The following is a 16,127-nucleotide window of genomic DNA, read 5'->3' on the forward strand; positions in this document are numbered from 1 at the left end:
GAAACAAGAGGAGAATGGAATGGTGTGTTCCAGTAAGTCAAAGGTTTTGTACATTTTAAATACCAATAGATATTGATAAAGAAGCCTCCAAAAAACTCATACCTATTTGATACTCTCACCAATGAATTCAAATGTTCATTTTCCCAGCTATTGAAAATATCTTCAATCTTAATTAGAAGTAAAATAAAATGTTCTCTACTTCTGTATTTGAATTGTGTAATCCTCTTGAAGCTTGAGAATGACTTATTATAGAACTCATAATGTCTACATTTTGCACTTCTAGAAGCTTCTGAGGTGTAAGGTCTGATTTATTTAAATCTGATACTTTATCACTGTGACTTTAAATGTGAAACCTGGGTTTCCTTGAAGAAGGAGAATCTGGGAACAGTGAGTATCCCCCCTTTCGTGATGGCCTTTCTGGATGTTTGCAGATGCTGACCTCACTTGGCATGATTGAGTTCAAAGGAGAAAGTAAAGAATTAATGTACTCTTTTAGGAAAATAAAAGAATTAGGAGTTCACTGTATGCCAGGCATCTCCAAGATAAGAGACAGACAGGGTTGAGCTTTCATTCTTTTTCTTGTTTATTTTGTTCCATTGTCCCATTATGGAACACCTGAAAAACTTAAATTGAGCAGCAAATACATCACTTAGGTAAATTTGAAACAAATATCTGTGTTTTTATAGTTCCATTCTTTTGAAAAGAGTTGTAGGTGAATAATTAGTGACAATATTTGTTAATGATAATAATATAATGGACTCTAGATTGTTATTTTCATGCACCTATGTAGATTATAATGAAATATTCACAGAAAAAATATTGATGTTTAAGTTAAAAAAAGAAATATTCACAGAACTTAAAACTTGGAATTTAATAAGTTAACTCTTTCCAGTTTCCTTATATATGATCTCATGAGACCTTTTTCATACTTTATGCACTTTGTCCCTCCAAGAAATATTTTAATAATCATCCCTAAATAGAGTGTAAAAAAGAGCTGTCACATGGAGGATAAGCCACAGGACTTTTTAAGTCCAAATGGTATCTAGATCTTAGACCTTGTTTCCTATTTTTAAACTTCACTTATTGATGTAGACAGAAAACTATAAGAATGTTTCACTGTAGCTTAAATTGGTATTTTTAAAATAACAGCTTTTGCTGGACATGATTGTGCATGCCTTATAATCCCAGCAGCTGGGGAAGCTGAGGCAGGAGGATTGTAAATTGGAGGGCAGCCTTAGTGACTTAGGCCCTAAGCAACTTAGTGAGACCCTGTCTTAAAGTAAAAAGGGCTGGGATAGGCTCAGTGGTTAAGTGCCCTGGGTTCAATCACCAGTACCCAAAAAAAAAAAAAAAAAAAAGGCTTTTACTAAATTGTTTTGGCAGCTACCCTAAACTGAAAGCACTAAAAATTGATTACTTGTTAGTTGTTACTCTATTCCTGCAGGCATTGCCCACCCAGCCCAGGCTGGAGTTCTTGTATGCTGTTGGTATCTGGAGTGCCTATGCTGGTGACCTGCTGCCCAAGTGAAATGGGTTGGCCCTAATATCCTCCTGGATATCCGAATTCCTTTTCATGTAGGTCCACAAATAGCATCACAGCAAATTAAAGTAATTTTCTGATTGATGTAAAGACTAACCAAAGAAACCTTGTTGTGTTTGGTGGCCAAAATACCACACAGCATGAACAGAGTGCAACTGCTGGCCCATTTTATAGCATTCTAATTGATAATTATTTCTCAAAGAGCACATTATTTGGCCACGTGGCAACAATCCAGTATGGGTCCAGAGGCATTGGACGTGTAGATGCATGTGAACACCATAGTAAATATATTCTTCCTTTTGCCAAAATAGAAGTAGGTTATCCAAGAGGAAAGGGGAGGGAAAAGAAAATACTAATTTCCTCTGTACCAGAAAATGTCTGGCTTAAATCAGTAGTTAAAACTGTGGCGCATGCAATCATGTTAAGTTTTTTTTTTTTTTGTACTTTGAGCAAAGACTCCTGGTTCCTAGTTAATAAGCTAGAAAATGAACTCTCTTCTTTTGGAAACTTATAGAGAGTATATAAACGTGTATCACATATGTTTGTTCTTGGTTCATGGGAATTGCCCGGTCTGTTTCCCTTTTTATAGTTCAGAGCTCCTGAACACTACCAGAAGAACAAAGAAAAAACTATGTGGGAGAGCTCAAGTGGGAAGAGGAGGAAATCCTAGGTCTCCACATATGTGACACGTTATAGGGACAGAGTCGCTGTGGCCAGGCCAAAGACCTGAAAACATCTCCACCGTGGTTAAATGGAGGGCAGCCCACAGACTAGCCAAGGACTAAAGAGAAACTCTTCCCCTGAGAATGGCCCAGAGTTGCTCTCTAATGCATCTGGACCCTGCAGAAACTCAGCAAGTGCAATAGCAAGAATTGCTTTCAATGGGGCATCCCAGGAGTCAGGAAGGTGGGGAGGGGTGCACATAAGGCTGTCTGCCCTTGTGTCTGGTAAGACAAAATCAACCCTACAGCTTGCTCCACTCTGTTCTTCTCAAGTGAACCACAACCCTGAGAAACGACTGGAAACAGTTGTGACTGAAGCAGATGAAGTGAAGCAAAATGAGGACCTTCCTGTTTTCCCCACCTCTTATTCCTGGCTTGCTACCTAAAACCTTAATGGTCCTCAGCAATGGCCAATCAGAATGTTCAGTTGCAGGAACATTGTATGTATGTCTGCCTCTCCTGCTGGTAGCCCCTTTCCTTCTGCATCCTATTATCTTGGTTCCTTCTCATTTATGAAAGGGTAAGGAAAAGTTGGCTGGAGAAGTATTTCCCAGTGTCATCGTTTGCAGTTAAGGACTTGTGAGCAGTCCACAAATAGACGCAGTGGACTGTCAAGAACTGTCAAGAACTCTCATGAACTGCTGGGGCCTGAGATTGGACCCTGCCAGCCACAGGCCTCTGGGTCAGAGGCACAGGGATTTTTCATCTCCTCATGGCTCAGCAGCAGCATGTTTTGCGTCATTCCGTCCCTTGACCCAAGTCCCACAGGGGTAGCATGAGTGGGCCCAGGTTGATGGCTGCACATGGGTGGGTTGTCCAGAACCCCTGAATTTAGGGATTTCCTAAATGTAAGGGGCGAAAAGCATGCCTGTACTTTGCTCTGGGAGGAGACACCCATTATCACTTATCTTTCAAGGCTGTTTACTGTGCAAATGCAGATATCCTTGAAAGATAGTCCAGAGCAAAGGGTCATTGTAATTTGCTTGCAAGAAAAATAGAAATACAAGAGACCCTGGGAAAATTGTCCTCCAACATGATTGTGTTACTTTTTAAAGAAGCTGGTAGCCTCGCTGCCCTTTCTATCCCCAGATTACCATTAGGACTCAGCTGTCAGTTCTGACTTGGGGAGGCTGCTGTGGTGGTAGCTATTTGAAAGAACCTGATAGACTCGTTTCTGGAGAGATGGCTAATAACAGGGTAATACGGTCTCATGTAATGCCTCAGATAGTTGGAAGTGTGTTACTTGAAGATACCTTTGAACCTGAAAATAGCTCACAGCATCTCTTTTTTTTTTTTTTTTTTTTTTTTTTGGTACCAGAATTGAACCCAGGGGCACTTAACCTCTGAGTCTCATCTCCAACCCCCTTTTTTGTATTTTATTAGAAACAAAGTCTCCCTGAAATGCTTAGGGTCTTGCTGGGTTGCCGAGGCTGGCTTTGAGCCACTGGGATTACAGACATGCAGCACCATGCCTGGCTTTACAACATCTCTTGCTGCCTGTTTTTGCTCCCTTGTCTTGATGTGCAGGGATTATTCTCATTCTCCCTTCCGCACATGTGCAGGGACTCCTTAAGATATAGAGGAAGACCCCGTACTTGGTCACAATGTTAGCCCAACACATTTTCTGTTAGCAAATGAACAATTTAAGGGGAAAGAGTTGGGAACTTCAGGAGGCCCAGATGTTGGGCTTCAGGAAGATGGGGGAGAGGATCTAAGGTTTAACCTGCCAAATCGGACTCCACCAAGGAAGCAATTATACAGCTAGGGGTTCTGCATTCTCAGGAATGTCCTTAGGATCACTGATGGCCAATGAACCAGTGAGCCCTGGTGTACTGTCACACCTGCTGATTGAGGAGGGGGCTCCTTCCTATCCTCTAACCTCTTTCTCTACTTAGACTGTTCTATTTCAACCACAAACAGGGTCTGAAAGAACTGTCTCTAAATTCCTTTAGCCTTGGAGCACTTAGTTACAGGCATTTTTCCACTCCTACTACTGTGTGTTTAGCTTTTAGAGACTCTTTGGTGACTATCCTTGCCAGCTAATTTATTCCTCCTGCCCTTTGGGTAGTATATATCACACTACTAATGCTGGCAAGTGCTTTCCAGTGTTTTCAGGCTTACCTATCAGTGTACGTGAGGTGGATTTAGAGCTTAGCACATATTAACACTAAAATATTATATTCCTGTTGTGGCCTTTAAAAGCTGGTTTATCCCATGTGTGTTTTGTCTGCTTCATGCATCATAGTTTAAGGAACATCCTACTATTTCACATTTGAGAAAATGCTAGATTTTAGGTTAAAAGATGTGTACGTATCTGGGTGGCTCAGTAGAAGCTTTTTCAGAAAAATGGAGTGAGCGCCTGGTTCTGAAGTCAGTGGAAATGCCCTTTCTGTATTTGATCCTTTTATGCGAACCTTCGAGCTGCCTGGTGCTCACCTGTGTGCAGTTGGCACCCAGGAGTGTCCTGAGGTAAATGGTTGATTTACTTCAGAGTTGGCAATATCATCATATTGGTCATCAGCCACTTCTGCATCCTGTGGCTTTGAACAAGAAACTGTCTTGTAAAACCAGGATAGTGAAATAGCACTCATGAAGATGAGGTTATGAGGGTAGAGAAGGTTCCTCAGGAGGCTCACATTAGCTGAATTTCAGGGGGGTGTGGAGGAGACAGAGGGTACTGTTGGCTTGAGTCATTTGCAGAACTGACCATGTCGATAAATAAATAAATAAAGTCCACAGGTGGTTTCATTTCTAGTGGCCAACAGGAGATATTCTGGTATGTGGCCTTCACTTATTTTCTCAGCTTCTTTCACCAGTAACACCTTGATTTAGGGTGACAGTTGAGGATAATTAACACTGACACTTGGCAGACAGGCTGCTTCTGATTTCCTGCACACTTGTCTGTTTTGTAAATACGAGCCCAAACTTTCGTTCCCTAGCTCAGAAACGTGTTTCTATCCCTCCCGATCTTTCCAGGGTGTGTGCCTGTGTGGAGCTGTATGTGCCCACACATTGGCATATATTCCATAGCTACGAAAAAGAAATTGGTTGCTCTTGAAATAACAAGGCAAAAAAGAACGGTTTTTCTGAGCCGTAACATCTGAAGAGCTGGAAACAGTTGTGTTTGTGTGATACTAAAGCCAGGAAATTTCATGCGAAGGGAGCGATTGTAAACCAAGAACAGAAAAGCAGTTTTCCCAGATTTCAGATGTCAAACTCTCAGGCTGCTTCCCTCACCCACTTAGCACCTCCACATCCATCCCCTTAATGTGCTTGCATTGTTGGTGGTTTCTGTTGCTGCAGGTTTTGATGCCAGAAGACAAATAACAAAACAGCACGCAGATGCAACCCCAGAGCGGTTCCTACCAGAATTTTTGATTGAGGTTAAACAGAAGCATCCGATCGTGCTGTCAGTTGGCAGGCAAAAGACATCATATTTTAAGATTCACATAGTTTTCAAGCAAGCTAATCTTTTCTGGCACAGTAATAGACTAATTACATGTTTTAAATAGTATAGAGTCCAGTCCCTGTTTCAGATTAAACCTCATAATAGCAAGGTCCAGGGCACCAGCACACATGCGCCTGAGGTCTCCGACTCGAGCCTCTGTATGTAGCATGGTGCCAGCTGTTGGATGGCCTCAAGAGGCCCCCCAGGGACTGCCAGGTAATACCGCCTTGACCCAGTCAGGACCTAATTCTCCCTGAGCACAGAAGCCTCGGGACATGTCACCAAGGAAGGCTGCATGCTTAGCCATCTATGGCTGTAATCATGTTGGTCACCTCCTGCGTTGGTGATGCCAGGAGTGTCCCTTTTTTGAAATGTCTAAGGGAAAAAGGGTGCTGTTTCTTTAAAAAAAAAAAAAAAAAAGGAAAGAAAAATAGCTTTGGCAGATGGGCAGCTCTGGGTCCAATAAATCCTGCTTCGTGGCTTGTTTTCTCACCTTTCATAATCCCACGGGAACACGTGCAGAATATTTAATTCGATCACATAGATTTTGAAGTCTTTGGAGTGTCACGTTTCTTGGTCACCTCTTAGTGGTGCCCCACCACCACCAGTTTGGTGACTTCAGAGGGGAACACACAGTGCCATGGCAAGAACTTCGGGGCCAGTCTCAGCTTTGCGATTGATTTCTGGCACCACCACCTACTGGACAAGTCACTTAACCTTTCTGCAGCTCAGTTTCCTCCCAACAGGCTTGGTGGAGAAAATGAAATAAGATCACATTTGTCAGGTACAGAGCAGTGGTCCTGATGGGCACCAGATATGTTAACTTCCTTCAGGTGAAACGGACTTTTGTGTGTGTGTGTGTGCCTGGGATTGAACCCAAGGGTGCTTAACCACTGAGTCACATACCCAACCCTTTTTATTTTTTCTTTTGAGACAGGGTCTTGTGAAGTTGCTGAGGCCAATCTAAAACTTTCATTCCTTCTGCCTCAGCCTCCTAGATGGTATTACTAGCAAAATGGACCCTTTTGGACTTCCCTTCTTACCTATGTGCTTCCTTGGAGGAGACTTGGAACCGGGGTGTGTTATATATGTTTTTGAATGTATCTCTGAGGACTCTGAGCCAGCCTCATTACCAAGCATGAGGGCCAGGTGACATCCCTGGACAGACAGGGAGTCAGCCCTTCATCCTGAATGGATCCAGTATCTTCTGCTCCATTGAATAGTCTGCACACTATCATTTTGCTCTTCTTACCATCCCTTATTTATTACAGAGGACCCTAAGCCTACATGTTAGAATATATCATTGGGTTTTTTTTAATATTTATTTTTTAGTTGTAGTTGGACACAGTACCTTTATTTTACTTATTTCATTTTTATGTAGTGCTGAGGATCGAACCCAGGGCCTCACATGTGCTAGGCGAGCACTCAACTGCTGAGCCACAACCCTAGCCCTATCATTCATTGTGTTTTGATACCCAGAGCGAGGCTTGTCAACTTGAAAGGAACCTAAATGCTACTTCAGCCTTAAGAGTGGAAACTTTCTTCCATCTTCAGTCGAGTAAGGACATTGGTCATGTGTCTTATCACATCTCATTTCAGAGTACAGTTCAGGTCTATTTTGTGGCTCCTACTCCCTGCCCACTGACTCATTGATTAAATGAAAATTTTAAACACCAACTGTGTGCCAATGCCATTATAAAGTGCTAAGGTCATATGTGACATGGGATATGGTTTCATTTGGTATCTGGTTTGAAAGCTCACTTTGTATTTAAAAAAAAAAAAAAACAGGCTTCTGTTCCCTTATGTTATAAAACAAGGCTAGTGATGGGTGGATAGTTGGATGGGTGGATCAATCCATCCCTCCATCTTTTGTACTCTCAGCACTTTATCCCCTCAATTGGCGTGGTAATCCAGACACTGGGACTAATGCTGTATTTCTGGGTGGTATTATGTTTGCACCTCAAGGCCAGGAAATCTAGCTGTTGAATTCAGGTGTGGCCCTGGAGTTCTTTGGTTCTTATTTCCTTTCACTGAGAAGTCTGGACTACTTTTGGGTTTTACCTCTCCATTTCCCCCAGCATTACATTTTACTGAGTTCCCTGCCCTGATCTCTGCTCTAATGGCATGAAAGTGATTCCAAATTCTCTGATCTGTTCTGAAATTTCTGGGTGTGTAAGCCTGTTTCTCCCCCCCACCTCCATTTTCACACACAAAAGTTTTCAAAATGGAAAAAAGTACAGGCTTTTTTTTTTTTTTAATCTAAGTGAATGAGTTATAAAACCTTTTCTGTTCTACTTTGCACAGTTTCAAGACTATTCTGTAATTCCTCTATATATGGCTAGCTGTGCATGGTCTTAAAAGGGGATCCCAGGAGCATGTGTTTGCTGAGATGAGCAAACAGATTCAGTTACATCAGGAGAGAACCTGAGCAGATTTCTCCAGTTTTAGGCTGCCTTCTGAGGAGCGTCTTGCATTGACTGCGAGAGCATAGCTGCTGTTTCCTATGTCTGTGGGCAGAAGGATGTGGAGCTGGAGGAGGAGGGCCTAGGGCCAGGGGAGGGTGCTTCAGCAAGTGGGTGTGGGCAGAGGTGCATGGCTGCCAGGGTTCTGTGTGTGCCGGAAGTGCAGGTTTGGCGGTGAGGAATGGAATGTTCCCTCTTGCCCTCCAAGAGTAGAAACAGCTGTGAAAGAGCTTGAAAAGAAGATTGCTAAGTGGAGGGGGGGGGGGAGTTGAAAATAAAATCCACACTGGAAAACTCACCAAAACTGTCTGCAATAGAGTAGTTTCCATCTTTCCATGTTATTCAGAAGAACTTACTTCCCATTTAGGATTTCTTTGGGGGGCAGGATAAATTGCCCAGTCATTTATTCCCTAGGGAAGGCTAGGATTGCCTGGATAGAAAATGGATTCGTTATTCTGATCACCAGGTAGTTATTTTAATCTTCCTAATGAGAGACCAGAACCTGTCACATTTGCTTACTGCATGAAAACTTAAATGCTGGTGTCCAGAGGAGACCTCTGTGAGTAGAGAATTATTGTCAGCAAATTTAACAGGAAAATCTTATTTTAGCTGGAAATTTAATCCTCAGACAAGTTCCCAACAACATTTGTTTTAGAACACCGTCATTAAAAAAAAAAAAAAAGTTCCTTAATGATTTAAACTTTTAAGAGCTTTAAGAGTAGAGCTAGACTGGAGCTTCTTGTATCAGAGTTGATTGTGCAATCTTTTAAGGCTTGTTTACACTTCTCAATGTGGAAGGCTTATTTTTGGCCTCCATAGACGGTATTGCATATGAAATAATAATTGTGTAGGTGTGTATGTTGCTGGGGATTGAACCCAGAGCCTCATACATGCTAGGCAGGCACTCTACCACTGAGCTACATCCCCAGCCCCGAAATAATAATTTTCTGATTTCAAGTCTGCTTTATGCTACCCTACTTTCTATATCTGCTTTTAAAGAACACATCCCAAAGTAGAAAAGGTCCAGTGGAAGAGAGTAGGCAGCTCAGAATTAAGACTCTAGCAATGTCTGAGAAAATCATAGGATCAATTACTGACTCAGTGCCACCTCCTTCAGCCTGTATCAAAGCGGGCAGCTGTCCAGAAGGCAGTGAAAGGTCGGCAGTCCTTCCTCAGACCTTATCACTTTTAAAGAAAAAGATGTGGATCTCAATTGTCTGAACCAGTTGCTTTAACTCTCCACTTTACTCTGCTCATATAATCACAGCTTTAATTTCTGATCCCAGTTCTTACCCTTATCAATTCTCAGTGGTGGAAAGTTGGACTCACAGGACCTTGATCACTGAGCTATGTCCTCAAACCTGGAAAAGACTGGGTATCACTAAGTTGGAATCACATCTCAGTCTGTGGAGTGTTAGAGGAATCTTCCAGTGGTTTTCAGCCTTAATTGCACATTAGAGTCATCTGGGGAGCTGTAAAAATGCATCTGTGTGCAGGTCTTACCACACCAATTGACCCAGAAACTCTGGGATTGGGGTGTCAGTGATTCAAGTCTCCCCAGGTGCTTCTAATGGGCAGCCAGGATGAGCTACTCCTGAAGAGAAGTCAAGGGCCTAGTCCAGAGAACTGCCAGTCATCAAAAACAAAGGCCCCTGTCCAGGCCTTCGCTTGAAGCTGTCTTTGCCTTGCTCTCTGGCACACAGATCTCCAAGTCTCCCTGTGACTCGTGCTTTCCAGCGGGCTGTTCTCAAAACCTCCTTCATCTGTAGTTCAGCAGGTGCATGTTTTAGAATCCAGGAGTTTGGCCCCTCGTTGTGAGTTGTCATTGCCCACAAGTAGAAATACTTGCAATGCTGGTCTTGTTCAATGGCAGGTGCGCCCTGTAGTGAAAGACAGACCTTCCCCTTGAATTCCCTTCGCAGACCAGGAGACACCTGCAGTTGCCTGGGGGGAAGTGATGGGCCTGGCTCTGGAGTTGACAGCCATAAGTCATTTTGTTGCTCTCCAGACAGCCTAGAAAAAGATAACCCTTGCCCCTTTCTCATTTTTTCTATTAAAAAAAATTTTAAAAATAAAAAGCAGGGTCTTTAAAGAGTTAAATTACACAACTCCTTTTTTATTTTTAAAGTGAGTAGATTTCTTGTTGCTGAGAAAGATAAATTGATACCACATGTTGCTTCCAGACAAAACCCTCTCTGTGTTCCAGGGGAAGCACATGCAGCTGGTGTCTGGGTTAGTGGACAAGTCTCCACAAGGTAAACATGGCTTGGAAGGGGCTGAAGCGGATGTAGGGTAGCAACAGTCAAGAAATTTCCAGTTAATCCCAGCTGGCTCGGTACCTTTGAAATACTTCAAAAAGTTTACAGTCCTTTCTTGGAAGGAACCACCCTCTCACCTTTTGGCTTCAAGTGGATGATGCTCGGAAAAGTGTCAGTGAACGTTTGTGACGTCACGGCTTCCATGTGTGGGATCTGCAGCGGCTGAGAGCGTCTTTGTGCCTGGCGCTCTGCGGAGGGGTGTGCCTGCAGCGCTTCGCTTCATCTTCCCAGCGATCCCAGCCGTAGAAGAGAGCATTTTAATCTTCTCTTTTCCAAAGGGACAACTGAAGTTCAGATTGCAGGCAAATGCCAGAGCCACACGGACACACATGGATGACATCAAAGCCCGAGGTCTTCAACATCATGCCATCTTCCTCCATTGGCCTCTAGAACTGTGCATGTTGAATTAGCCACTTTGCACATTTTTGGTGGAATACTTTCATTTCAGGCAGCTTCTCTTTGAAACCTAACTTTATCTTGTTTTGGGTCCATCTATTTTCATAACCAACTGACATATATGTAGGGGGCATGGACACTTTAGCTTCTGCAATAAATGTGTCATGCAATAGAAAACTCGAATGTTTGTCATAGCAAGAAAACTAATTACCAGATTCTGATAAGTGCAGTCATTTTTACGCTGAGTGCTTCAAGGTGGGCCAAGCAAAGGAATCTCTAGGCAGTGGTGACACAATGCAGTCAGCATGACTGAGACGTGAATTCCGTCACGCATCAGCCTCCGTGCACCTGCTGCCCGTGCCTCAGTGAAGGGTTGTGCCTCTAATTGCAGCTGCAGTCATAGAGCGCACAGGTTTGCCGGTTACTAATTAACCTAATGGGTTTCTACCCCAGTGATGGGCTGTTTCAGCATAAATCACTTGGTAGAAGATTGACATAAGAATACTCCCCATCAAATTTTTATCTCTGCTTTCTCTTTAGACACAATTGTGATAGAATTACTTTAAAGGTTCTATAAATCCTTGGGTCCAAATTGGGGGAAATTGGGTGTATTTGTCCTTGAAGTTTAAATTGCTTTCTAGAAATATTTGTTTTCTTGAAAGTCATCAGAATCTGGATTTCTAATTAGTGGATTTTTGTTTTTAATATATACTGAAGATTGAACCCAGGGGCACTTTACTACTGAGCTATATCCACAGTCTTTTGAGATAGGGTCTCATAAGTTGCTAAAGCTGGCCTCAAACTTGCCATCCTCCTGCCTTAGCCTCCTGAGTTGCTGGGATTACAGGTGTGCACCACTGTACCCAGCTAAGTAGTATTTTAAATAACTAGAACTATTCCCATGGTTTGGGGTTGAGGTAGCTTCTTTAGTAATAAATAAACAAGACAGAATGGGCTGAACTGTAGCAGTAGGAGTTTTGGTGCGTAATAGATAACTCATCCCTAGGGAGAGCGCATCCCTAATTCTTTAGCAGATTACCATTGGTCTGCCTCATAGGCTGTTTTACAATGTGTATTTAGATCTGATTTTTAAAAATCGCTCTAGTTCTATCAAATCTTCCTTCATTAACTCACCTCCCAATCTTCGAACTAATGGAAAATCTTAGAAGTTTAGACTGGTTGATTGAAAGGAATATGAATTCATGGAAAACCATAGACTATTTTTGATGGCAGTTTTCCTGGGGTTAAGGTGTGGAAGGGACCATTTGAAATCTTAAAGATATCATCTTGCTCTTACCTTTCTTTATCAGGGAAGGTGTAGAGAAATGCTGTAGTATTGACATTTTGCCTGTATTTATGTACCTAACATTCCTATTCCTGCTTCACCAAAACTTAGGCAGAGAAGCTAGTAATTAGAATTCTGAACTCTGACCAAAACAGTGGAATATATATCTGGCTTCTGACCTTGGCACGGCGTGGGGCATTTGAACCAGAAATGGATAGGTGAGGCGTGTTTGTTGGCCTTCGTAGATGCCCCACTTTCAGATTGTGGATTTTGTAAATGAACTGGTAGCCAACCTATGTGAATAGATGGCTGCTGTGCTGGGGGACTCGAGTGTGGTGGTGGCCCAGTTTTTGTTTGTGTTGTCTTAGTAATATATCTGGAAAAACCTGTCTTGAGCATTCTCTAGATAATAAGCCTCAGGGAATGTTTTCTGTCGCTAATAAACCTCTAAAGAGAGAGTTGAGCAAAGATTGGACACTGAAGCAGATCACCCATTCAATAAGGTGGGCTTTGCTTTGGGGGCTGGTGGGAGTTGGCAGTGGTTTGTGGGAGCCCTGTCACCTGCTCCAGAGTACAGGGTTGGCTGCCTGCCTGAAATGAGGCAAGCATGTGCTACAGAGTCGGCTTGCACTCTCTGGTTTGCTCTGCTGAGAGGCAGACTGACATCCTTTTTTTTTTTTTTTTTTTTTGTTCTGGGGATTGAACCCAAGGGCTCTTAACCACTGAGCCACATCCCCAGCCCCTTTTATTTTTTATTTTGAGACAGGACCTCACTAAGCTTCTCAGGGCCTCGCTAAGTTGCTAAATTGCTGATGCTGACTTTGAACTTGCAATCCTCCTACTGTAGCTTCCTGAGCCACTGAGATTACACTGTGCACCACACCCAGCCAGACTTTAAAATGTTTTGGTAGGAAAACACCAAATTATTACTGCCAACTATTTAATAAATAAAACTGTAATAAGTATGTTTTTGTAAATCTTTCATAAATGTTAGTTTCTTTAGATGTTTCTCTTAAACTGTTAGCACAAATAGATTTAAATGGTGACTTCTAAATAATTTGGTGGTAGGCCTTGGAAGGGTTGGAAAGAAGCACTGGCTTAGAGTTGGGAAACCTAATTTCCGTTTGGGTTCTTTAGGCACTAGCTGTGGGGCCTTCATTCATGTTATTTAATGTATCTTAGCCTGAGCCTTCATATGTAAAATTAGGGCACTGATTTGCTAACTGCAGGTCAATTAGCCTTAGGGACAGTGAACCTAAATACTACAGTTCTGTAACTGACAATGCTATAATCTGTCAGGTCCTCAATTTGTTACCCTTGCAATTAGGGACTGGTGGGTGATCTTCATGGTCCTTCCCTGCCCTGACATCCTGTGGTTCTGGCCCTCCATGTGGGTGTTCCAGCCCCTTTGCCACATGCCTTACAGAAGCTTAATGTCTGTCTCCAAATCCATCCAGTTGTAGCTTGTAATTGCATAAAATTATATGTTGTTGGAGTTCAGAGTCATAGTAATAAATGGCCATCAGAAAATTCACATGGAGAATTTTGAAGTTCTATAAAATGTTTCATTCTTTTTCTCAGTAGGTTTGGAATTGGTGAAACTAAAATACATTTTAAAAATATTGTTGCTTGAATGAGAGGATAGTTGGATACTTGAGATTGCTCCTTCTTGTTAATTCTGGGTGTTGGTGTGAACTCTTCCCAACATCTAGAGTGAAGGGGGCTGCCCAGATAGGGGTAATTAGGGAGCTGACCACTTGGCTGCCCCCCAGCCACAGACCTTTCCTTTTTTTACCCGGAAGCTTGTTTTCATTTTATTGAATACATTGAGTCACCTGAGTACAGGAGTGGAGCCATCTTTCATTTACCTGCTTTTCAAACCATATGTGTCAGGAGTATGATTCATACTCATTTCATAGAGAAACTGTTCTACTTGTAAAGAAATGCAATTTCTGAACCATTAGTAGAGAAGCCATTATTCTTTTTAAAAACCATAAGAGTAAAAGGGGAGCAAGATCTACTGTCTCTTGGGCAACATTTATTTCCTCAGATACTCAGCACGCTGCACATTTTCTCTCTCGTACATTCTGATGGCTGTTGTAGAAATGCCAACTTGTGACCCATGGTGGTTAGTTTTCATTGTCCAGCCTGAACTAACTACAGTCCCTTCTTGCATGGGAACATACGTAGGAAACACTGAGTATTTTGAGTTATTTACTTATGGTACAATCCTGCTTTGACTTTCTGTGTTTTAAAAACATTCTGGTAGAACACATGTATTTGTATCTTCTGTATAAATACAGTTGATGATTGCCAATTTTTTTTAAAAAGTAACTTTTAGGATCGTTCATATTTAATATATAGTCTCAGGTGATATCTTTTATCTTACAAATAAAAACTCATCTGGCTTGCAGGTACTGTTCCAGATGTGGAGAATACCATCAACTCCTCTTTTTTAACCGCACATGAGACATTTCACAGATTAGAATGAGCCTGCTCAAGCCATGAGCTACATGCTTCATAAGAGCAGCAAAAACACCCTGACTTCATAGTGTGAATGGCTTCTGAAGTATATTATCAGCTGTCATCATTACATCATCCCTGGCAGGGAGGGTTCTGGGATATTATTGGGGCCATAACGAAGATGGTGAACTGCAGTTTTTGCAGACGGATTAAATGATTTATTCAGGGTCACATGGTTGGTCAATGGCAGAGATAGGACTGAATCTGGGTCACCCCTGTTAACTGGGTGTATCCACTAAGCCAGGAGGAAGATTCTTTTAAGATGTGTGCAGTCATTAAGGTTTTGAGGTGTTTGCCCTACTTTAAAAAAAATACCTTCTATTTTAGAAAAGTTTTAGATATACAGAATAGTTGCAAAGATATTCTCATATGCCCAACATCCTGTTTCCCCGATTCTTAACATTTTATAGATGTTATAGATGTTCCATGAGTCACAGCTCATGAGCCAGTTCGATAGGGCTAGAGTCCGTACATTAATCAGATTTCTCTCATTTTGTCCTAATGTCCTCTTTTTGTTTCAGGAGCCCCTTTAGGATACCACATTACCTTTAGCTGTCATGTCTTCTCAGGTTCTTCTTAAATGTGATAGTTTTGAGGAGTATTGAACAGGCACTTTGTAAATTGTCCCTTAATTGGGATTTGTCTTTTTTCTCATGGTTAGACTGGGATTATGGGTTTTGGAAGGTAGACCACAAAAGAAATTGCCATTTTATCACATCCCGTGGCGGGCACGTGCTGCACACATGCCTTGCCCCCAGTGATGGTGACCTTAATCACCTGGCCAAGATCTGTCAGGTTCTCCACTGTACAGTTAACTTGTGCTCCCCCTTTTCATAGTGTGCTCTTTGAGAGGAACTTACTGAGCTCAACCCACACTGCATTGAGGGTAGAGTGTCTATATAAATTATTTGGATTCTTCTAGAAGGCAGACTTGCCTAGTTCTTTCATCAACCTAGAAAATCCTGCTCTGCCATTCTTATGCCTTCCAGGTGTTATATTATAAGGTGGGAAACTTTGGAGTCATAGGAAGGGTAGGTAACAACTCATACTATTTCTGCATCCACAGAGGTAATTAAGAATAAGTTAGAGGCTGCCTCTGTACTAGTGTAGGAGGGGACCCTAAGAGAATAAAATGGCCACCCAGGTGATTAATGACCCTTGGAAAGCCAGAGAGGTTTGTTGCAGAGTGCAGGGAGGGACTGGTAATAAATTACAAGTGTGAACTATAATATAGGAAATATAATTATAGAAAGGACAATAAAACTTAGGAATTTGAGGAAAACAATGTCATTGCACTCATGCACTCCTAGTATCTTCTGGATATGAAAATTTCTCCCCACCTCCTAGATCTGATTTAACAGGTTGTCATTTTATTCCAAGTCAAGGAGGGTCATGCAGATGTTTGACTTTTTTTTTTTTTTTTTGCCTTTGAA

General features: G+C 42.0%; 1 protein-coding gene across 5 annotated transcripts in view; it reads left to right on the forward strand.

The window, feature by feature from the left end:
* FOXO3 (forkhead box O3) overlaps positions 1-16,127 on the forward strand; it is a 120,616-nt gene that overhangs the window by 87,307 nt on the left and 17,182 nt on the right. The gene's annotated exons all lie outside the window — the stretch shown is intronic.

Source organism: Spermophilus citellus (genome assembly GCF_964194105.1).
Source record: "Spermophilus citellus genome assembly, chromosome: 5".
NCBI lineage: Eukaryota > Metazoa > Chordata > Mammalia > Rodentia > Sciuridae > Spermophilus > Spermophilus citellus.